This window comes from Mus caroli, unplaced genomic scaffold (genome assembly GCF_978045245.1).
Source record: "Mus caroli unplaced genomic scaffold, Mus_caroli_1 scaffold_4, whole genome shotgun sequence".
In the NCBI taxonomy this organism is placed as follows: domain Eukaryota; kingdom Metazoa; phylum Chordata; class Mammalia; order Rodentia; family Muridae; genus Mus; species Mus caroli.
The window spans coordinates 6278505-6304163 of record NW_028227259.1 but is presented as its reverse complement, the minus strand read 5'-3'; the positions used below and the strand labels follow the sequence as shown (position 1 = coordinate 6304163).

Below are 25659 nucleotides of genomic sequence, written 5' to 3'. Positions count from 1 at the left end.
GAAGGAAGTAGCTGTTTATTTTGAGATCAGGCAGTTGAATACCACTGGACACATTTACTCTGCTGGGTTTTGGGTGTTCCTTTCTTCCAAAAAGAAAATGAAAAAAATGTAGCTAGTGTAGGATATTTCTTGAAATATACTATTCTGTTGAACATTTAACAGAAATTGAGCCTGTTTCTTAAATTTTGTATTGGGTATGTCAATAAGTATATTATAAGAATTATTTGTCTGCATAGCTAAAGATATGGTGGAAGTGTATGAATATGATTTATACTTGGTTTTATGTATTAAAATATTATTTTTATTATTAGAGTAAGGTAAGTTCATCTTAAAAGACTCTCTTAAGTCTGTTGGTTACCCAGTGCCACACAGTCCTGAAGATATACATGAAACTCACATCAAATGGACTCAACAGGTTATATTTACGAATATATATTACATATATATATTTACACACACATATATACACAAACTAAACACTAGCATCCATTAATTTATTGTTAGATAAGGAAGAAAGTGAGATGGAAGTCTTCAAACCCAATATCGTGGTGGTTTTCTTAATGTAGGTAATTTAAAATATGAATAACTTAGAAATGGTATGTTAACAATTTTTGTGCATTTTCTGTGTCTTTTTTGTATGTCTTATTTCCCTTACCTATTACAAATGCCCCAAAAGATGCATACTATTTTGTATTTGTCTAATAAATATATGTCCTTAATGTTTATCATGTTAAGAAGCATGACAAAATCATGTGCATCATCTGGTATTTTTCCATTATTGACTGACATATCATTTCTGTTCAAGCCTTTCTTAAGGATATTTTAATTTTTCTAATTACCCGCAATTATGCACATTTCTGCATGTCACTCTTGGTTGTGAAAGCATGATTTGCTAGTCATATAGAGTTGTTTTAAAAGCCACTGATTCTTCACTCCAAACTGGTGTGCCAAGGATGGCCCTGTACCTCCAGTGTCACAGCCTGTTGTCTAGCTAAGAATGTGCCGTGGGTATCCATCCCATGCATAGGGTGTAATGAGCAAGACTCATTCACCAATTGATGATTTCCCCCAACTAATTGTGCATTATTTTATCTTTTAATTTAAGACATGCAATTAACTGTGGTTTATTGTGTTTGGACACAAGTGTGTGTGAGATGACAGAATTGCATAGAAAAATGCAATGGAGGCAAACTGTCAAAGGGGGACAGCTCCAGGCAGCAGAGCATTTGATGCTGGGTTTCATTCACACTTTGGCATGGAAGAGCTTTGGAAACCATTTCCTTCTCTTCCCTTTCTCTTTTATGTGAACAATGGCCTAAATGTCCAAATAAAGGAGGCCAATGTGGTCCAGACGCCTGTATCCTCTGTACTGAAAATGCTACTTCCTTATTAGGAACAAATCCCAGAGGATAAAATAATGTATCAGGTTTGTTCTGTGGACTGTATTCTCGTTCATCACTTCTTGTTTCATCACAAATAAGCTTATAGTAGGCAGTCCAACTTTTTGAGAGAAATGTGAAACTTGGAGTAAGTTAGGCCTGGTTGTCTGGTCACAGTGTTGATCTATCAGCCACTTAGGTATCTGATCACAATGTCGGTCTATCAGATAGTTGATCCATAGCCTTTAATCTCAGTCAGCCAAGTGTCTTTATCATTATAGATACAGACATTTACCTTTCAGCTGTCGAATTCTTTAACAAATTGTTGATCATTATATGTATCCCATATATAGATGTGTATATACATGTGCTAAATACAATATATATGATACTGTTACTATGTATACAGATCTCACTAATAAAATACATCTCAGAATTTAGGACAGTAATGGGTGAATCTGATTTTAATATTGGGTGATTTTGTCCTTGGATGAGGTGAAACAGGCATAGCTATATTTATAGATTTTTCACTTCTGAACAGAACACAGTTCTAAATTCCAGGTAGTTGAAAAGCTCTAACCATTTTCAGTAAGACAAGTCCTGCTTACTACTCACTGAGCATTATTTTCTACATACATTTAGACTGAATTAGTTTGAGTGGTTTATCACTGCGATCTTCCTGTTGCGGAGCTTCACTGTGTTTTTATGTATTAAATTGTGTGCCACATTTGGACTCCTTTCCGTTGTCTTCACATCATTTATGGGGAAAATATTCTAACGCATTATGCGCCCATGGCCTCACTACTTTGGTGCTGCTAGTAAACTGTGGCACAACCAAATTCCAAACTTGTTTCCTCATCACAGCTGTCGATTGGCCTTTATCTTCTCCTGGGATGAGCTGCTTCCTGCTTCCCATGTGGCTGTCTGTTTCTGTTACTTATTTGTTTGTTTCTTTCTTTCTTTATTAAGAGGTTTTATTCATTCATTCAATCATTCATTCATTCATTCAGAGGTAGTTCCTGTAACCCTTATCAGAATAGGGCCATTCTCATTGCTGTCATCAGCTTACCAGATTGATTCGTATTTCTAATGCTTTGAAAGTATTTTAGTCACTTGCCTTTTGCTTCAGCTACATCTCATGCTCACTATTGTCTGCACTATGTACACAACCCTACAAGAGATACTTGATAGAAAGTATTGACAGTAAATATTGGCTAATGGTTAAAAATATGCATGACAAAGTGAATAACCATCTGAAGATGAAGGCTCGATTGAACTTAACTAATCTTTGTTTAATTAGCTTTGGAAAACTGACTTTTTATAGAACAACTGTCTGTCTATCAGAGTTGTTCTAGATATTGATAGTCAAGAGTACAGATGAAATTGATGGGTTGAGAGAGTGTATTTTCTCCAGTATGTTTTGAGTCTCTCACGCATGGGTTTCATACATTGTTTGATATTTACAAGGTTTGGACCTTCAGGTTACAGAAATAAAATCATCACTGAGCAAATGTAGCTATTAGACTGCACCTAACCGCCTATTTGAACTGTTAGCAACTGCAAAGTATATCAGGCATTGAATTAATTGTTATGAATTTAACTCATTTTTTCAAGAAGTTATTCATGTTTTCTGAGACGTATCTTTTCTGTGTGAAATGAAAGACCACAGTACAAATACAGTCCCAGGTCCTTTAGTGTTGGTGGTTTGTATTGAACACTGTAGGGCTTATTACCCTATTTTCTAATAACTAGGGACTTACTGGTACGGAAAAATCTGTACACTAAATTTGAATCAGTGCTGTGCCATTCCTCCCAGAAATCTAAATTTTGGGGTTTTTTTTTTTCTTCTTTTTTAGATTACTATAATTACATCATTTCCACTGCCCTTTCCTTTCGTCAGCCTATTCTTTATGTCCCTTCCACACACAAACTGTCATTGACATGCACAGCCCCATTTTCTTTAAATCTTGTTTCATACGTACGTGTATATATGCTTCTCTCAACACAAATACAGCATGCTCTCTTCATGTAATGTTATTTGTGTGTTTGTGTCTTCAGTAGTTTGAAATTCAAAAACAAATGAATGAAGTCATGCTTTTGTGATGCATTGAGCACTTTAAAAGAAAAGAATTGAAGCAAACTCATGAATTCATTAGGAATTAGACATTTATTTTCTATTTAATAGTGTAAGAACTCAAAATGGGGGCTGGAAGAGATGGTTCGGGGGTTAAGAGCACTTCAAGAGGTCCTGAGTTCAATTCCCAGCAACAGCATGGTGGCTCACAATCATCTCTAATGGGATTTTATGCCCTCTTCTGCCACGGACTGGCCTCAATCAGCCCCTCAACCCACAGAAGAATCAGAGTCCTGCAGTGGGCAGGGAGTTGGCAAAAAGTAACAGATGTGAACACAAGGGAGTGTTGATCTGAATGTAATTTCTCAAAGCGAGCATCAGACTTACATATTACAGAAGAAAACAAAGAAGTTAGGTGACACATCAGCCAAGGTACATTGAAGTTATCTGACACAAAACAGAGAAATGCATACAAAAAGACTGGCAGGTACCAGGCAATGTTTACAACTGAGATAAGATCAGCCCTATCTAAAGTCAGCTATTCACAGGAGCCAGGTGAAAGGTCTGATGCAATGCTAGTCTATTGTTAAACCCACCACCAGGGGTCCCTTAGTAAATACCTAATTATGGAATTCCTCTGGGCCTAGTGAAAAACATGCACTAAGGGAGTTCAGTACTACTAACCCTTTCATAATATAATACTTTAGTTCCTCCTAAGAGCACAGCTGTTCTTTCTGCTATTATGTAATGTAGGCTGCCATTCATGTCTGTAATGGGAATTCTAAGTATACTTTGCTAAGGTTGCCCTGAGATTTCTAGCTCCTATCCAGTATAAATACTACAAGAAAGCATGCAAGACAATATTGCAGGGACAAATTTGGATCATTCGTATTATGAGAATGCTAGGGTTCCAGGAGGATAAGGTTCTGTGAAACATTTTTGCCTCAAGACTGCTTCCAAACTTTTGGGCCTGCCACACAGTCTTTACTGAAGTGGGTGTGGCACTCTTCTGGTGTGTCTGAGGAGAGCACCAGCGTGTTCATTTATATAAAATAAATAATTGTAAAAAAGAGCTAGAAGTAATTTTAATTTCCATCTAAATCAGATTAAAGAGGAGTATAGATTTATAGTTTGTGCAGCTTTTGCATGATAGCATGGGAGCAATCCAGGTTTCATCTCATAATGTTAAAAGTCAGCCTAACTATTTTGAAGGACACTTAGGTTGTTTATCCTGGGATGGAGAGAGGTACACCAAGAAGTCTCTAGTAAACAATTGAAGTCATAGTTTGTTTTACTGTCTGGTCAATGGAGGAACAGAGTTGAATAGCTCTGTGGGTTTTTTTTGGTTTTTTTTTTTATATATATTTTATTACGTATTTTCCTCAATTACATTTCCAATGCTATCCCAAAAGTCCCCCATACCCTCCCCCTCTCCCCCATTTCCCTATCCACCCAATCCCATTTTTTTTTTTTTTTTTGGCCCTGGATTTCCCCTGTACTGGGGCATATAATGTTTGTGTGTCCAAAGGGCCTCTCTTTCCAGTGATGGCTGACTAGGCCATCTTTTGATACGTATGCAGCTAGAGTCAAGAGCTCTGGGGTTCTGGTTAGTTCATATTGTTGTACCTCCTATAGGGTTGCAGGTCCCTTTAGCTCCTTGGGTACTTTCTCCAGCTCCTCCATTGGGAGCCCTGTGATCCATCCACTAGCTGACTGTGAGCATCCACTTCTGTGTTTGCTAGGCCCCAGCATAGTCTCACAAGAGACAGCTATATCAGGGTCGTTTCAGCAAAATCTTGCTAGTGGATATTAGCCCAAAACTTAGGATACCCAAGATATATAATACAATCTGCTAAACACATGAAACTCAAGAAGAATGAAGACCAAAGTGGGGTCACTGTACCCCTTCTTAGAATTGGGAACAAAACATCCATGGAAGGAGTTACAGAAACAAAGATTGGAGCTGTGACGAAAGGATGGACCATCTAGAGACTGCCATACCCAGGGATCCATCCCATAATCAGCTTCCAAACGCTGACACCATTGCATAGCTCTGTGGTTTTAATCAAGGAAACTCTCCATGCTGTCTCTCCACAATAGGTCTTGAACATCACATTCCTAATGTTGATAGTTCTCTCCAACATTTTAGGGGAATTTTTGTAAATAGAGATATATCTCTGCAGAGGACATTTTAAGTGCGTGTGTGTTTGTTTTATGCTTCTCAAAATTCACATACAAAATAATAGAACATAAAAACTAAAAAATAAATAAATTTTCAGATGCTAAGTAGGGTCCATTCAGTGGGTTTGATTGATATGAAATCTCTAGATGAAAGTCTTTTTCCAAAGGTATAGATGTTCAACTGTTTTATACCATTCACAAATGCAATTCATCATTAGAGCTATAACAGTAAATTTAAGGTCTAGCTTGACACATCTGTTATGGCCTGCAGGGTTCTGTTTTAGTAGGTCTTTCTTACATTACATAGTTTGTAATAATGAATGGCTTTATTACAGAATGAAGAATCACTCTATTTTACAAGGCCTTTGGACCATTAAACACATAATTTTAATGCAAAGTTTAGGCAGTTGCTTTTATTTAGCACTGCAAACAGACAATCTATTTAGAATTAGATGCTCCACTCTGGATGTGGAGTGGGCTGTAGGCACAGCCTTCTCTGTCCTTCCTTCCTTCCTTCCTTCCTTCCTTCCTTCCTCCTTTCTTTTCTTTTCTTTTCTTTTCTTTTTTCTTTTCTTTTCTTTTCTTTTCTTTTTCCTTTCCTTTCCTTTCCTTTCCTTTCCTTCCTTCTCTCTCTCTCTCTCTCTCTCTCTCTCTCTCTCTCTCTCTCTCTCTTTTACTAATATTACTTTTATTACAGTTGCTCTTTTAAACATTTCCTTTGCTATGATACAAAGGATACTTATAAACAAAATAAGCCTGTCCTTTCTATCTCAACATCTGGCACCAAAGTCGTTCATTTGAGTAGTGAGCTAATGTTGACACATTAATATCACTCATGTTAATTAGAGACGTGTATACACCCTTCCAATATTGTCAGTGGTTTCACTGGGGAAATCTCTTCCTGAAAGAAACCAGCAGATAGCGTCAGATATGGGAACTGCACTTAGACCAGGCTTGAAGCGATAGAGTGGATTATTGAGGTGAACTGATTCAAAGATCAAGCTACAGTTAGAGTTCTAAAAAGGAGATGGGTCTTTTGTTTTTTCCAAGGCAGGGTTTCTCTCTGTAGCCCTGGCTATCCTGGAACTCACTCTATAGACCAGGTTGTCCTCGAACTCAGAAATCCACCTGCCTCTGTCTTCCAAATGCTGGGATTAAAGGCATGTGCCACCACTGCCTGGCTTTTCTTTTCTTTTCTTTTCTTTTTTTTTTTTTTGTCTTTTAATAATGTCCACTCTGGTTTAAATGGTGACATTTATGACACCTCATTTATCAATGGTTGGTGATTATTTCATGGAAAAATGCAATCCAATTCACAAGGTTCTAATACAAAAAAGAATAAAGTTCTTGCATTTTTAAATATTTCTTCTTTATTACTTTACACTGTTCCTTTATCAGCTATCCTAAGAAATCTTTATCTAGAGATTTTATAATTTTAGATCTTACTTTTAGAACTAAGATTCATTTGAGTTCACTTTTATATCTGCTGTCCATCATGGATCCAAGTTTATTGTGTGAGTGTGGATTTTCACTTGGTCCTGCCACCTGTTGAAAAGTAATCTTTAGCCAAGCACTGGTGGTGCGTCCCTCTAATCTCAGCATTGGAAAGGCAGAGACAGGCAGATCAATGTGAATTGGAGGCCAGCTAGTCTACAGAACAAGTTCTATGACAGTAAAGATCACACACACACACACACACACACTCCACCACCATCACTCTGGGGGAAAAGGAGCTTGCCAACAGAGAAAAGAACTCAACGTGGAGTGAACTCAGACCCTATGAATCTTAGAATTCAGAAAGGCAAATGTGGAACCATTCCCTGCCACCTCAGCCTGCACTGGAACATGGAACCTCATCACCCCACTGAGAGGACCTCATATGACCATAAATCATGTAGGAAAAACACATGGTGTCCTCTTTAAAAGATTAGTACTTATAAGCATTTGAAGACATTGAACTTAGGAAGACACAAAATGGAGAAATTCTGGAAATGGAATATCTAGGTAAGAAAACAGGAACAACAGATGCAAGCATCACCTATAAAATACAAGCGATAGAAAAGAGAATCATAGGACTGAAGTTACAATAAAATATATCCATCAGAAATGTTGAATTCCAAACATCCCTGATACGAAACAACAGGAAACTGGGATACCATGAAAAGACCAAACCTATGAATAATAGAAAGAAAAGGAGAAGAACCCTAGTTCAAAGGCCTAGAAAATATTTTCAACAAAATCAGAGAAGATAATTTTCCACTCTAAAGAAGGAGATGCCTATAGAGATACAAGCAGCATATGGAACAGTAAATAAATTTTACCAGAAAGAAAGCCTACAGAGCCAATGGACTGGACTCAAGTAGACTCACTATCTGGATCTGAGTTAGATACTCTGCGTGTATTTTATGGTTGTGTAGCTTAGTGTTCTCACAGGACAGACCACTGTGGCAGTGAGGGCTTCTCTGACCCTCTTGGATGCTCTTAAGACCCTCTTCCTCCTCCTGGTTTGCCTCGTCCAGCTGTGATACGAGGGTTTGTGCATAGTTTTCATTTAACTTGTTAGTCCATGTTCACTGGATCCTTGAGAGGCCAGCTCTTTTATATCTAGGGCTATGGAGGAGGAGGAGTGAATATGATAGAGACAAGAGGTGGGGAGGGGAATGTGGAGGAATGGAGAGAGGAGAGACTGTACTCAGCATTTAATGTATGAGAAAAAAATGAATAAAATAAATTTAATAATGGAAAATCACAAAAGGATCCTGAAACAAGGAACACTATATTTGAAAGGAAAAAAAAAAAAAAACCTGATGATACTTGTTAGGACTCTGTCTTCTCTCTCTCTCTCTCTCTCTTTCTGTGTGTGTGTGTGAGTGAGTGAGTGTGTGTGTGTGTATGTTGTGTGTCCAACCAGATGTAAAGAATACCCATCAAATGTAAAGTTTAAGGGCAAATGCATATTCAGACACTAGAGGTGGACGATTTGTGAGGGCTTCAGGATCTCTTTCAGTGTGAATGGAGTAGTAATGATGCTTTGGAGACCCGCAGCAGAGCTGTAGGGCTAAGCTGTCTCTGTCCACTTTGTATTTGCTTATGGACTCCAATGGACACTCATGGCTTATCAGTTCTGTTGCTACCTCTAACTTGAGCAAACATATCTATTGGTCACGTGCAACATGTCAGGTCCTCTGGTCCTTGCTCTGCCTTCAGTACCATTGACTTCCAGCTGACAGGTAAACCTGGAGCCAGCCAGCTGAATTGACATTCTCACGATGCATGAAGGTTCTCTAAAGTCTGCTGTTGCTTCTCACATTCCTTGGTAATCACTAGCACTCCATGGATCTTTGATCCAGGGGCTTCTGAGTCCTGTGAAGAGGAATACACTGGGCCACGGCAATTCTGGGACTGGTGCCCAGCATGGGTATCCCTACATGGCATGGACAGAATGAACAAAGGCAGAACGCCTTGCCAGAATTTGCATTCAGTCCTCAAGGAAAAACGTTTTCTTTCTTTCTTTCTTTCTTTCTTCCTTCCTTCCTTTCTTTCTTTCTTTCTTTCTTTCTTTCTTTCCTTCCTTTCCTTCCTTTCCTTCCTTTCCTTCCTTTCCTTCCTTTCCTTCCTTTCCTTCCTTTCCTTCCTTTCCTTCCTTTCCTTCCTTTCCTTCCTTTCCTTCCTTCCTTCCTTCCTTCCTTCCTTCCTTCCTTCCTTTTTTTTAAACTAGTTCATTAATGGATGCAAATTATAGGTAGACAAAAGGGGTAAAAATAAATAAATAAATAAAAAACAAAACCAAAAAAACAACAACAAAAACCAAGATGAGTTAGTGCGGTAGGTGGGTCCCTCTGGTACCTCCTGAGGAGGTTAAGTCCTGTGGAGTCTCAATGATTGACAGCTGTGGAAGAAAGAGCGCCACATCTACCTGTCCACATGACATCAGCACACAAGGCATGGCCAGAACCCCTTTGACATCTGCATTCTAATGGCCAAATACTCAAAATAATTCTACCAAATTGGCCTGCAAGCATGCCTTCTATTGTCCTTCGTTATTCTTGCAACTTTCTCTAGCTATCCTGGTGGAGTCACAGCTCTGCCACTCCACTGTAACCACCATGCTTCCTGGGATCTGAGCAAGCCTCCCGTGTCAGCCAGCACTGTGCACACTTGAGCATTCATGCCTCATCCAGACCAAGAGCCTCACCTTTGTTCAGCTTCTGCTGTAAGATTCCTGGGAACCTTAGCTTACGAGAGACCCCTGAGTGAACCACATGGAGCCTGGATGGATGCAAAAAGCAAGAGGAATTTATTGTTCCAGTGCACAGGGTTTATCCCAGACCCAAAGGAGAGGTGCCGACCCCCAGTGCCCATTCAGTGAGTTTTTATATTCCAGGGGCAGAATAAAGCATCAGCAGCTTTTCCTCTACTTTCAACCTGTGATTTCAACAGAGCCTCCCAATGGCAAAGTCACCTGGAATTCCTACCTGGCTCTGTGCTCTTCTGCTCTGGTCTGTATCTTCAGCACACTGCTCTCCACTCTCTGGTATCATCATCCTCCAGGGACCACAGTGCCTGCAAGAGCACTGGAAACACACAAAAGGAAGGGCCCTGTTAGGAGAAATCTCCAGGACCCATGCTGGTCTGTGCTGGCACAGGCCTTCAGGCTGATTCTTCCAGAGTAATCCATTGCTCCATTCACACACCCTTTTCTAGAACCCTTGCCCAGCCTCAGGACACTGTCTTCTGCTGTCACCATGTCAGGACTCCACTTAGGAGGGAAGACAGGATTGGATTTTTCTCTAAGACAGTAGCTACATTGCCACCAAACCCCTGAGCATGGATGCTAGTAATTTGCTGAGGTAAGGGGACAGTTTTAAAAGTACAAAATAACCATGGGCTTTCCCACCTACACACCAGTTCCTGAATAATTACTTGGAGGCTTATTATTAATGTAAAAGGCCTAGGCCACAACTTAGGCTTGTTTCCTGTCTAGCTTGGAACATGTTTAACCCACTAAAACTATACTATATCTGCCAAGAGGCAAATGACCTCTCCTTGATTTCCTATGTCAATCTTCCTTGGAGTTTGTCCAGAATAAATCTCCCACTTCTGACTATCTCCTGTAGTTCCAATCGCTCTACTAGAACTCCTCCCCCTCCCCCCCTCGATTTCCTGGCCTTTGCTGATAAGTTTAACTATCTGCACACAGGGTGACTCACAGCAGCTCTAATTTCAGCTCCATGTATACATCACCTCTGTCCTCCGTGGCTACTTTTACTCACATGCATTTGAAAAAGTTGCATCTCCGACATTTATGGTAACACCACCTTTGGCTGTCTATAGAATTCCACAAAGGAATCTGATGGAGAGTACAAGCCATGAGACTCAGAAGACAAAACCCATACCTTAATAGCAATAATTGTAACCAAGTAGATTTCTTTATGGTGTGCTCTAGAGATAATCTCTTGTGTACTGTCTGGAGGTAATATATGTTAATTAAAAGATGCTGCTGTGAGTCTCATCAGCCATTGCCTAACTCTGTGATGAGGGTAGACCAAGTTACCATAATCATAGAAAGATAACAACTGTATCAATGAAATAAATTATTAATTTTTCCAATGTCAGAAGGTGATAGACAATTATTTTTGGTTATAGACTGACTTCTTTTTTTTCTTTTTTTAATTAGATATTTTCTTCATTTACATTTCAAATGCTATCCCCAAAGCCCCCTATACCCTCCCCACAACCTGCTCCCCAACCCACCCACTCCTGCTTCCTGACCCCGGCATTCCCCTGTACTGGGGCATATAATCTTTGCAAGACCAAGGACCTCTCCTCCCATTGATGGCTGACTAGGCCATCCTCTGCTACATATGCCACTAGAGACACAGCTCTGGGGATACTGGTTAGTTCATATTGTTGTTCCTCCTATAGGGTTGCAGACCCCTTTAGCTCCTTGGGTACTTTCTCTAGCTCCTTCATTAGGGGCCCTGTGTTCCATCCAATAGATGACTGTGAGCATCCACTTCTGTATTTGCCAAGCACTGGCATAACCTCACAAGAGATAGCTATATCAGGGTCCTTTCAGCAAATTCTTGCTGGCATATACAATAGTGTCTGCGTTTGGTGGTTGTATATGGGATGGATCCCCTGGTGGGGCAGTCTCTGGATGGTCCTTCCTTCCTTCTTGCTTCGAACTTTGTCTCTGTAACTCCTTCCATGGGTATTTTGTTCTCCATTCTAAGAAAGAGCAAGTGTCCACACTCTGGTCTTCCTTCTTCTTGAGTTTCATGTGTTTTGCAAATTGTATCTTGGATATTCTTAGTTTCTGGGCTAATATCCACTTATCAGTGAGTGCATGTATAGGCTGACTTCTAATTTCCCCAGGTCTCTAATAGAAGGCAAATGTTGTACAAAACACTCAAATGATTCCTTAAATGGAGCTCATATTTCCCTTCAGTCTAGTTTAGAAACCAAGAAGCTGAACAACCTCCTGTTTCAGCATCTTCATAATTATTTGTGATGCCATAGTTAAGAGGTGATTGGGAAAGGGAAAGTTATTTGAATCCTAGTTATTCATCTGCTGCATTTTCTATTTGTGTATTTTTTATGTACAGATATAATCTCAGTTCTTAGCCCAGACTGGCATGGAATTTTTCTATGTAAACCTCAAATGGTGGTTAAAGGAAAATTGGGCACTTAATGTACAAGATTGTATCTAGATCTTTGTCTCTGACTGCATAAAAATCAACTCCAAATAGACTGAAGACCTTAAAGAAGATCTGATACTCTAAAATTGATATTAGAAAAGTAGGGGAAACAAACTAAGGTCGAAGCATAAGTTAGCATTTGTGAATTGAACTGCATTTTTTCCAGGAAACATGGCAAACCATTGATAATTGAGTTGTCATAATTGTCACCATAGGAAAAAAGTGTGGAGATTACCAAAGGACAAAATAATTTGCCAGCATGTGAAATGGAAACCCTAGCACAGTGCTGGCAGAGCAAACATCTACACAACCATCATAAGACCTCGTGTGGAGATTCCTCAAAATGTTAATGCATGTCTCCTGCGAGGCTCTTCCAGTGCCTGGAAAATACAGAAGTGGATGCTCACAGTCATCCATTGGATGGAGCATAAGGTCCCCAATGAAGGAGCCAGAGAAATACTCAGGGAGCTGAAGGGGACTGAAGCCCCAAAGCAGGAACATCAATTTGAACTAACCAGTCCCCTCAGAGCTCCTTGGACCTATACCACCAATCAAAGAAAACACATGGTGGAACTTGTGGCTCTGGCTATATTTGTAGCAGACGATGGCCTAGTTGGTCATCAATGAGAGGAGAGGCCCTTGGTCCTGCAAAGGCTCTATGCCCTAATATAGGGGAATGCCAGGACCAGGAATGAGAGTGGTTGGGCTGGGGAGCAGGGGAAGGGAGGAGGGGATAAGGGATTTTCTGAGGGGAAACCAGGAAAGGGATAACATTTGAAATGTAAATAAAGGAAATATCTAATAAAGAAGAAAGGAGGGAGGGAGGGAGGGAAGGAAGGAAGGAAGGAAGGAAGGAAGGAAGGAAGGAAGGAAGGAAGGAAGGAAGGAAGGAAAAGAAAGAAAAAGAAAGAAGAAAGAAAGGAAGGAAGAGAGAGAAAGAAGGAAAGAAAGAAAAGAAAGAAAGAAGGAAAGAAGAGAAAGAAAGAAAAGAAAAGAAGAGAAAGGCAAGCTCTGGAGTCAACCAGTGTGCAGAGAACTGATACAGAACTCTACACAGTTCCTCACAACACCAAGAGGATCTGCCAGATGGCACATGCTGGCTGCGCCTCCTCAGGAAGAGACACAAGCTTGTTTAGAGTTTCTTTCAACAGTGATTTGGTTTCAGGAAGCCAGGGCTCCTGTCATCTTGGAAACCTCTCCATCTCTAGTTCATGTGGCAGCACAAAGCATCCCTTCTGCCCTGAAGAAAGCTCTGCTATCTCAACAGGATATGAGTGGCTGGGCAGAAATACAAGCTGTGGGTTACCCAGATTTCAGGCTACAAAACACTGTTTTGTGAACAGAAGTCAGGACCCTGGTGAACATCTCCATACCCAATTATAAAGAGATTTTGAAGACACTGAGATAGGACAACTGCAGAGGGAGTTAGAACTCATATGAATTGATCCAAACCAAGTCCTTTCACAAGGTGGCTACTCTACCTCCACATGTCTATTGAGAGAGAATGTATTTGGGCTTTCAAATCCAGGAGGTGCAACCTGTCACAAAAATACCAAGGATTCTGAACAGGAGGGTCAGAAGTCGGTAGACAGCCTAGGCTACATAGCAAGACTTTGTCTCATAAAAAATAAAGGAGAGAATTGTGCTTAACTTGAGTAGACTTGAAGGACATTAGGCTAAGAAAATAATCTACCAAATAGAGATCAATATTGCCTAATTGAAGCCTAAAACACAAATCTTCACTACTGATAAACAATAGCATGATGGAGAGATGTTTGCAGGATGCATTCTAGACAGTATGTAGGAGGAAGAGGGCAAATATGTAATGCACAGGGTGAAGACCACAGTGCATCATGAAGATCAGTGTGCTCTCACCACTGGAAAAATGGTGCTTTGGGAAGACAGACATGTTAGCTTGTTCCAGTATGCAGACGTTTATATAGATATAAAATAGGACACGGTAACACACAGTTCAAATACAAAAAGTTTACTGTAGAATAAAAAAAAATAGTCTGTGTATTCTGAGTTGTTTAAACCATACAATTTGTGTCCAGGTTCCAGCATCTGATACTCTTGGAGACACTTGTGCCTAAGCAGATCTTAAACCGAGGTCTCTGGATATCCTTGATGGTTGATATTCACTTGGACACACAATGCCTAAAATCAGAAATCATTCATCCTTCAGTATCCAGGACCTTTTTAAAAAAAATATTATTAGATATTTTCTTCATTGACATTTCAAATGCTATACCCAAAGCCCCCTATACCCACCCGCAGCCCTGCTCCCCAACCCACCCACCCCCACTTCCTGGCCCTGGCATTCCCCTGTACTGGGGCATACGATCTTCACAAGACCAAGGCCTCTTCTCCTATTGATAGCAGACTAAGCCATCCTCTGCTACATATGTAACTAGAGACACAGCTTTCAGGGGTACTGGTTAGTTCATATTGTTTCTCCTATAGGGTTGCCGACCCCTTTAGCTCCTTGGGTACTTTTTCTAGCTCCTTCATTAGGGGCCCTGTGTTCCATCCAATAGATGACTGTGAGCGTCCACTTCCGTGTTTGCCAGGCATTGGCATAGACTCATAAGAGAGAGCTATATCAGGGTCCTTTAAGCAAAATCTTTCTGACATATGCAATAGTGTCTGGGTTTGGTGGTTGTATATGGGATGGATCCATAGGTGGGACACTCTCTGGATGGTCCCTCCAGGACCTTTTTTAAAGGCCATCTTCATGGTTCATTTCTGTAGGTATTGGTTGATGCCACTGCTTTCAAGGGACCCAATAAAAGGGATTCCCCCTCTCCACTGCACAATGCCTGTCAGTGTTGTATATATCTGGGGTCTAGGTCATGCAAATGACACAGTTTCTTGAGATGTTTTACTTGGGATGTGGTGTCCATGCCTAGGTGACTGAGAGGGCAGTACACCAGGTGACACCTCTTATCCCATATACACAGCAGTGCACTTGGTGGATGGGAGGGATTTGAGCCACACCTTACCCTGATCACTTGATGTCTGCTGGAGAGAGAGGAACTTTGCCCCAGTGAGGAAGTTCCCCAAGTTGCCTCTTATAATCTTCTTACACAAGGAAGGGTCATGGTAAGGTTCTGGGTGTTCCTGAGATGAGAACGTTTTTCTTCTCTTCTTGCTGTCAGTCCACCTGGCTGCTGATGCCATCTCTGTCTCCGGTGCCACTTCCCTACCTATCAGCAGGACGCTCTTCCATCAGTGAGACCTGAATACAGGGGTTTGGTAAGATTACCGAGTGTTAGCCAATCATGCCTTCTCCATGGCATGAGCAAGGAAGCATAACCTGTGTGGCCGTCTTCCATCCACTGTGTTAGGGCTTGGCGGGCACCTCCTGCACTGTTCACCATGCAGACGAAACAGTTCTCAGACTTTGTCCCTTGTTGAGTGTGTTCCTAGGAGTCCTTTGGGGCCGCAGCAAAAGACCATTCAGGCAGTAAAGGCGCTAGTCTTGTCTGGGGACACACAGCTGCATTAGTAGCAACATCCCTATGGGGTATCAGAAAGAAAACAGCTTGGATCTTGTGAGATACTGTTGAAAACAAGAAAGGCAGTATATACTAGCATGTGGGCATAAGGAGGAGTGTGAATCTGATGACTTAATTCCCTAGGTTTTCTTAGGTGGTAGAAGATAGCAGGAGACCATAAACTACCCAAAGGGAAACCTTGCTGTCAGACCAGAGGGTCTTACTTGTTTTCTTACAACAGGTTCTTATCCATGATCATGCTTGGAAACAGGTCCTGCTCTGGCTTCAACTATTAAACACTTCCTATTTCACTTTGGCTCCACTCAAAACATACTTGGTGGACTTTACCTTTTAAGCTCTCGGATGCCCTGGGGTAGTGTGCACCATGATATGATCTGGCTTCACATGGCTCCTATGAAGATGAACTGGTTAATGTTTCAGATAAGGGTGTAGACAAGGCAAAACAAATTTGGAGAGACAACTAGAGTCACAAAAAATATGATAATACTTTGTTTGGAATACAGATTCTCTCCATTTCAACTAATTTCAATAGCAGCAAGAATGCCAAAGGAATGCTCTTCTCTCTCTCTCTCTCTGTCTCTGTCTCTGTCTCTCTCTCTCTCTCTCTCTCTCTCTCTCTCTCTCTCTCTCTCTCTCTCTCTTTCTCTCTCTCTCTCACTCCCCCTCTCTTTCTTTCTCACTGTGTGTGTTTCTGTGTCCGTGTGTGTGTTTGTGTGTCCCTGTCTGTCCAAATAGGGTGAGTTGTAAGGGTATCTAAGTAATGGTGAGTTAGAAGCAAGCTGACTAGCAAGCCAGGATGGTTTTATGAGCTGCACCATGAGCAATGTCATCTTGGACACAAACACAAGTAGATCAGTTCAGACACTCTGGGGTCCTACTCTGCTTCCAGTGTCCACTTGCTCTTCTAATGTCTCATGGGTACATCTGGAGACAGGCAGCTGATGATCTCGACATGCCTGGAAGTTCCTCTGAGGTTTGGTTTCCCGATGATGACCTGCATGCATGTCATGGTACCTTGTTTCCAGACTTACTGAGATCTATGGAGTACTTTGCTTGGCTGGCAAAACTGTGGAATCACCAGCCAACATGAACCAACCTAGAGGGCAAAGTCAGGACAATCATGAGTTCATACCTTCCTCCCACAATCCATGCTCAGTCCTCAGGTTACAAAGGACCTGAGAAGGGTATCACACAAGCCAGACACACTCTGTTAATCTGCAGACAGAGGAAGAATTTGCCCTTAGTTTCATACTGTGATGTAGAGATGGTCCCACCCCCGCCTCCCAGCATCCAACCATGGGAAATTCCTCCCTGGCCCTCTCCTGTATCTGTGTGCATCCTCGGTAGGCTGCTCTTCACTCTCTGGTATCAGTTTTCAGGGAGCACAGTGCCTGTAAATGCTCTTCAAACAGACATAAGAAAGAGAGATCTTAGTAGAAATCTTCAGGACTTATGCTTCACTGTGCTGGCCCTGTGCTGGCATGGGCTGTCAGGCTGGTTCTTCCCGAGTGCTCCACTGATCCCTTCCCCCACCCTCCTCCAACACCCTGGCCAGGCTCAAGACACTGTCCTCTGCCCTCTACATGTGGTGAAGTTACTCACAAAGGATACCGTGGGATTGGATTTATCAGTGATAATACATTACCACCAACCCCTAAGATGTATATTCTTGTAACCTGTTTATTTCAAAGCATATCATTTAGTCCAGGAAAGTGTTCAGTGAGTGCAAGCATTTGCTACCAAGGGTGGGGACGTTAATCCATTCCCTGAGACAGATAGGGTTGTAAAGACAGAACTGACTCTGGCTGGTTAACTTCCATGCACATACAGTAAATAAATATTTTTTCTTTAAAGAAATTGACATTATTTTAAACAAAAAACCTAGAGGTAGAAGTGTATTGTAGTCTCTCCACTTACCTGGTACCATGGCTACCTCCATGGCTCTTTTGACTCAGAGCCAGGCAGGCCTCTGTTGTTGGTCAGGGTGCACTGCTTTGGATTGGCAGGCAGCAACATAAAGTTTGCAAGCCTCTTAGAAATCCGTTCCTTAGGGTCTTCCAGACCCGTCTTTGAAAGGGGGGCCTGGGGCACAGTCTGACACCTGTCATGGAGGTGTCCCTGGAGTGTATTTCGGGAGGATGGTCTGGACTCTCTCTGTTGTAGAGCAGGACCCTCACCCTTGGCCTCCTTCCTGGAGAATGGAGGTGATGTAACTTGTGTGTTCATGATGTCCATTCGTCCAGGTGTAGTAACAATGTGGAGCTGTCCCATGAGGTTTGGATCTTCCAAAGACTTTCTAGTAGACATTTCTTCTGAGGTGTCACTGATCTCTGTCTCCCAGATGCTCTTCATGTAGTGAGCCTTCTGGACAAGCTGGGGGCTTGTATTTATGGTAGCATTTATCATAATGACAGTATGGCTGCACTTCTAAAGGTCATGGCTGATAGACCTGCTACCATCAGCTGTATTCCTATCAACAGGATGTTCATGTTCTCAGGACATCATAGATATGAGTAAAGACCCCTCTTTTTCGCAATGAAGTGCTACCTGCTAAGCTTGTAACATGATACACCACCATTATTTTAATATCGGTGGCTATGCAGTAGTTGATAGCTTTCTCAACTACGTTGGCCATTCTGTTAACTTTGGGTATAAAGAACTCATGTTTAGATTTGTGCTTCTCACAGCAGATGCTTCAGACGATGTTGTATCTCTAAGTCCAGCTCGGGAACCCACAAATGGAGCTTTGACTAAATGAGCAGTGTCATGTTGGTGCTGGCACAGGAATCACTTCCCTTTCTTTCTCCCCCATCCTCACAACACCTCCTAAGATACTTTCAAGAAACAAATTTTCAATTACTTCTACCACAAATGGTTGTTAGAGACCATTTTGACTTTATACATGTCAGATTTTACCCTTTAAAGGTACAAGTATCTCAGCGGCTGTCCTGAAAGCATGAGTTTTGTAACGCTGCGGCAGGGGAGTTAGCCTGATCATGAAGGTGATGTTTTCCTGAGGTGAGCTCTCCAGGTGTTGTGACGCCTCTGATTGCCTCCAATACAGAAAAACCTCTGCTGCATAAGTTGTGTTCTTGCATCTGCACCCTCCCCTTAGGAACAACCAAGTGCTGGGCTAGTGAGGTAGCCTGCAGGTAAGGGAGGGCATGTGCTGCCAAACCCATGGCAAAAGAGAGCACTGACTTCCACAGCCCACCACCTTTCTTGTTGGAAAAGAAAGTACCTAGTTCTGGTCTTTGCTGTTTAATTCACTGATGTCAATTTAGTCCTTAGGTCCTGGTTTCTGTCCATATTTAAAGGAACCCAGTTTTATCAAATTGTCATTTATTTCAATGGTTCTCTCTTCCTCCAATGTTTAGTTTTATTTAACCTGTCTATCCTTTTATTTTCTTTTGCTTTGGATCGCCCCAATGGTGTCATTGCTTAATTGATCACACATATTTGTTTTCTGTGAGTCTTAATGAAACTGTGCTAAAAATTTGCAGAGGACATTTGTGATAATTCAAGTATTAACTGTATAGCAGTCAGTTTTCACATAATAGTGAACCTTCCTTTATAGTGTTAGAAAAATAGCCAAATGAAAGCCACTTAAGAAGGATAAAGAGAGCCGGGCAGTGGTTGTGCACGCCTTTAATCCCAGCACTCAGGAGGCAAAGGCAGGCAGATTTCTGAGTTCGAGGTCAGCCTGGTCTACAGAGTGAGTTCCAGGACAGCCAGGGCTACACAGAGAAACCCTGTCTCAAAAGAATCACATGAGTAAAGTGACACAAGGACAAGCCTGAGGTACAGACATCATGCTTTTCCATAGAGACACGTGAATAACAACAATTGAAGTACACTCAGTCATATCCACTTCACTTGGGAGGGGCACATTCAAAAATACATTCCAAGAACAATTCTGTGCTTTGGAAAAACTGAGGTCACAAGATTCATCTTGTTTCTTGGAGTTTTCTCAGAAGCACTCAGAATTCTCACTTGACTCCATTCTTGGACTGTGTTCCAACAGGGTGTAATACCTTGTTACTTTATGATCCTGAGCACAAACAAGTATAATTTTTGTGTTTGCCCATTAAAATGTAGAGGCAGCAATTTCCAATCAGTTCTCTGAGTATGGTTTTCAGGGCATACTATTGTGCTTTTGTTAGACTCAAAAATGAATCCTATGTCTGTCTTTCCTGGAGCTCTAATCTAGATAGAAATGGCATGGTATTGTGTGAAAAACCTTTTCCTAGGGAAACACAACACTGTTGAGATATCTGTTCACCCCAGATAGGAATCTTACGACCGAGCAAAGTATGGATACCACCAAAGTCTAACTTGGTGGAGCAGTGAATTTTACTGAGGTTCCTTCCAGGAGCAGAAATGAGTCAGACAACAGCAACTCCAAGGCCCTCCTCACCATGAATGACAGCTCACAAAAGCTGGGAAACCTGGAGCACACTGAACACACTGCAGGCAACTCAGCTGGTTTCTGCTTCTTCCAGGCAGCTGGTCTGGTCTCAGAATCTTTGCAGCTTTTGTCCTATAAGAGTCTTTACAGCTCAGCTTCCTTTTGTCTGAAAGAGATTCTCAGCTTTTGTCTCTACTCTGTCTGGGAGGGGCCTAGGGAATCTGGTCACTTTCAGGGACTTCCTTAAAGTTCTTTTTAGTAGTTTACCTTTCTGCTTAAGGAGCTTCCTATAGAATGGAATGTTTCAGTTCCCCAAGAAACTTACACAACCCATGGGTACAACTGATTGTAATTTAATACAAAAATCAAAGGAAAGGGGAGATTAGTTCTACCTGAAGGATTGTAGAGGACATTGTGTGGGCATAATAACTAAATAATTATAGAGCCGCCCTGGGAAAGCTTTACTAGGAATATGTAGAAATTGCTGTTAGCATACAGATGGACATGCTTACCCACCATTGTGAATCAGTACAGTTAATGTTTGAGCTGAGTCTTGAAGGAATGTTAGGAATGTACTTAGTAAACTATATGCACATTATAGAAAGAACATACTTAAAATATATGCCTGTATAGGTGTGCTTGTGTACTTAATGCTACAAACTCCCTGCAAGTGAAACTGAGATGTGGATGTGGCAAGAATCGCTTTTGTTAGAACCAGATTATAAAGGGCATTTTCTTCATGATACAGGATAACAGAGTAGTGTTGGGCTTTGGAAGGCAGCAGGGTTTTTGATGTAAGCAGTGTCTAACTGGCTGGCCTGGAAGTTTATAATCTTCCTGCCTCTATTTCCCCGGTTCTGAAATAATAAGTCTGAGCCACACACAAGAGAAGTGGTTTCCGGTTTGCTTTCCTTGTGGTTTTGTGGAGGTGTTATTTTGAGAGATAGTAAGTTAGGGTTTCTCTGTGTGTTTATTGTGCCCAAAACTACCAAGGGGGGGGTTGTTGTTTGTGTATTTTAAGTTATGTTTGTGTGTTTGCTGTATAAAGGCAGTGCAGGTGCCCAAGGAGGACAGAAGGATGGCATCAGACCCTCTGGAACTGGAGTTAGAGAGTTGTGAACCGCCGTGCATGTGCTGTGAATTGAGCACAGGGTCTTCTGCACAAAGTAGCAAGTGCTTTATCTGCTAAGCCATTCCCGCTCGCTTTTTTACGTTTTTACACTAAGAAGTTTTAATTCCGTTTCAATGAAATTAATACTGGGAGAAATTTATGGTATTAGAGTTGTATAACATTCAGTCCAGTGAGTGAGAACTCAGAAATAAACTATTTTATATGTAGCCAGTTGCCTACTTATTTTTGTTTTTTATTGATAAGATCATTCTGCCAGCCAGTTTCAGGAAAGCTGGATATCTACATGCCAAAGAATGAGTTTGTAAATTTACCTTACATCACATATGGAGCCAAGATACACATGTAAGAGGCTTCCGATACTTAGAAAATACCATTGACAGCAAATTAAAAGTATTCATAAGTTCAGCTTAGTTAAAATTAACAACTTCTCTATCTCCCAGGACAGTAACGAGAAATCACTAAATGGTAGAGAATATTTCCAAGTCGTTTATGTTCCTCCAATTAATAGTGTTTACTAGGCCTACATGAAGCTCTGGGTTCAGTCGCAACCACTGCAGAAAACAGTGTCACAGACCAGTATTCCAGCATTCAGGGGTAAAGGCAAGAAACTCAAAAGGTTATCCTTAGGTCAAGGCCAATTTAGTCTTGTTTCCAAAGAAAAATGGTATATTCAGTATCTAGTAAGTGTATTCTATACAGAATATGTGAACATTTCAACAGAAAGGTAATCCAATGGGTAAAGGGGGCTGTAGAGGCTCAGCAGTTAAAACCTCTTATTCATACAGAGGATTTGAGTTCAGTTTTCAGCACCCAACTGGTGGCTCTAAATCATCTATAGTTCTAGGAGTTCTGACACCTTGTGGCCTCAGCAAGCATTGGGCACACATAACAGATAAATAGATGTATGTATACATGTAAGCAAACACATAAAAATGAATAATGGGTGAAGGGCCTAAATAGATATTCAGCCCCACAGCTTTGTGATTGTCAGGTATATGCAAGGTTAAACTCGTAGGCATGCCTATCAGTTACTGTCAAAGAACCAGAAAATAAACATATTAGCCTTCACAGTTTGACTTATCCACCATTTCTGGGAATGTAAAAGGCAACATCTGTGCAAACAGTATGGGCAGTTTCAAGAAAGGGGTTCCAGCAATTTATGTATCTGAAAGAGTTGAAAGTGGGGTGTCAAAGAGATAACTGAACACCTGCAAGCTGACCAAGACATGGGGAACAGGCTGGTGAGCAGGATTCGTCCATGTTCTTCAGTTCCTTCCTTCAAGCTCCTGCCAGGGATGCCCCTAGAATGGCCATTTTCAACCTGTGGGGCTCAACCCCTTTGGGCTGTTGGTTTATTATTTTACTATGTTCTTATATCTACCACCTTAATTCATTCCAACCCCCCAACACAAGGTAGGAGAGGAAGGAGCTTAGAGTGGAAAGGGGACATTGACCTGTGGGATACTTCCTTCAGATTTAGGGTCGGCAAGTTCCTAGAGACCAACCCAGTCTTCATTGTTAGAATATCCAGCAGTCCAGCAAACCATCAATTGCAAACACAGTGAACCAGCAGCAACAAAGGGGACAGCAACCACATAGGCCTGCTCAGGGTTCTCCCCTGCTCTGGGGACCCTCTCCAGAGTCCCCAGAATTAAACTATATGTTACTGGCAAAAATCACGTCCTGCTAGAGCAAGAGACAAATCATAGTTAACTGCTGTGGCCAAGCTGAAGCAGCCTACAACCCACCCCTGGGATTAAACATGTTTATATAACATAATTGGGTTTTTAAAGAAACCAATATTTTCACTACATTTGGGAGGGAGTCAGTTGACCCTTTCACAGGGGTTACCTAAGACTATCAGAGAAAACAGATACTTACGATTCATAAGAGTAGCAAAACTCCAGTTATGAAGCAGTAACAAAAATAATTTTATTGTTAGGGTCATCACAACATGAGGAATTGTATTACAGGATTACAGCACTAGGAAGGTTGAGAACCACTGCCCTAGATGACAGACAGACTGTTACCTGCAATGATAGCTGAAATAACCCCCTTCCTCAAGTTGCCTTTGGTCAGGGTTTAAGCAAATTCCAACAAGGAGGTGCTTCTCCCCATTGGATGTTCTAGCCTAGCACTCACAGTTATCTCTCTGCTTCCTGACTGCAGATACACTGGCTCAGCCTCTTCATGCTCCTGCTATCACACCCTCTCTTCCACGGTGGATTGATGAGATTCCCTCAAATCTGAACCAGAATAAACCTTTCTTCAGGTTATTTTTGTGAGGTATTTGGTGCCTGCCCATGAGAAGTGTAGTTAATACAGTGGCTGATCACCCTGCCTTAGATCTTTTTCGTTTGCATAGACTCTGGGGCTTGATCCTACTTTATGACCTCGTTTAACTTTGAAAGTCTTGTCTGCAAAGACCATGGAGCATGCATCTCAGCCGCTGTGACCCTTTAATACAATTCCTCCTTTTAGCAGAAAGTTTTTTTGTTGCTACTTCATGACTATTTTGCTACTGTTATGAGTCATAATGTAAATACTGATAAACAGGATAGCTGGTATGTGACTCCCTTATGGGTTGTGACCCACAGGTTGAGAACCCCTGCCCTGAAGCGTATATTTTCACCTTTTTTTAATTATTTTTTATTTTAAGCATAGGAGTCTTTTTATCTACATATATCTACACATGTGTTTAGCACATACATACTGTGCCTGAAATGGTCAGAATAGGGCATCAGATCACCTGGAAATGAAGTTACAGACAGTTGGGAACCTCCGTGTGGGTTCATATGGACTGAATCCTGGTCCTCTGGAAGAGCAGCCAGTACCTGTTGAGTCATCCCTCCAGCCCATTTTCACCTTAACTTACCACACAGTTGGGACAATTTAGATGAACGTGTGTGTGTGTCGGTAAATTGCTGGAAACTTAATAAAGTTTAAAAGGCAGTATTTTATAAATTAGCATTTACATTCTTTTCTACTTTTATACAAGACCCATATTTTTTTCAATAAACAAATAGTGATAATTTATTAGCTGGTCAATGAAAATGAATGTTGCCTAGAAAGGAAAGGGAAAAACAACTTGCATTTCACTAAGGTTGTTCTTGCCAACAGCTAATTCTGAGTCAATGGTAGCTTAAATTAACTTATCACAAACTTTGGTTCATTTTGGTTTTAGTTCTTTAGTTTTATGTAGTTTCATGTAGTGTGTATGAATGTGCCTGCAGTGCATATGATGTGTACTCTCACATGGAGGTCAGAGAACTTGCAGGAGTTGGTTTTTCCTTCTGCTGTTTGAGTCCAGGTGCTCGAGCTCAGATAATTAGGTTTGGTAACGAGGACCATCGGCATCACCATCAAGCATCCGGCTGCCCCAAGTTACTTACTGCCTTTCATACTGTGAATCATTAGAAATTAGAACTGGGAAAAAGTCTTATGACTATTAGTCACTTCTGCTTGCTTCTTAGTATTGTGTCAATTGTATTTATATGTATGTGTTTTAATAGAACTAACTAGTTCAATACCCCTTCCCCTGGGTGATGGTGATCTTTAATAACAGCATGCTGCTGTGTGTGGTGGAGTGCATGTTCTGAAAATTTTATGCTTGTGAGAAAAAAAGGTTCTTTCTTCTGCTATTAGGAAATGTTATAACGTTAATGATTGAAACTGATGTGCCCGGTACATGTAAATAAAATTTGAAATACAATGGCCGGCTTATACTAGCTGCATTTCAGATGCTTACTGTCCACGTATAGTGTTACATAGTACAGGCAAAGAAGAGTTCATCTCTGTAGGAGGCCTTGCTGCTGGGACTCCAGCAAGTCACTTCCACTGTCATCTCCAGTGTATGTAGATAAGTGCAGGAGAGTGCGTGGACTGCATTAATTAGGATAAAATACTTAAGAATAGTACATAGCACATGATATTATTAATGAAACTCCCATTATATTTCCTCAGAACTATGGGCTCAAAAATGCAGCGTGAAAAGCATCAATTTGTAAAACATTAGATTATAGCTGAGCGTGGCGGCGCAAACCTTTGATCCCAGCACATGGGAGACTGAGGCAGGCGGATTTCTGAGTTTGAGGCCAGCCTAGTCTACAATAGTGAGTTCTAGGACAGCCAGGGCTACAGAGAAACCCAGTCTTGAAAAACCAAAAACAAAACAAAACAAAAAAACCAAGACATTAGATTATATGAAATTGGAAATTGTTCACAGTATCTTTAAAGAGCTTTGGAAAAATTTATTATAAATTCTTT

General features: G+C 41.2%; 1 protein-coding gene across 14 annotated transcripts in view; it reads left to right on the top strand.

The window, feature by feature from the left end:
* LOC147004899 (protein DBF4 homolog A-like) overlaps window positions 1–25659 on the top strand; it is a 390457-nt gene that overhangs the window by 348269 nt on the left and 16529 nt on the right. The window lies entirely within an intron of this gene.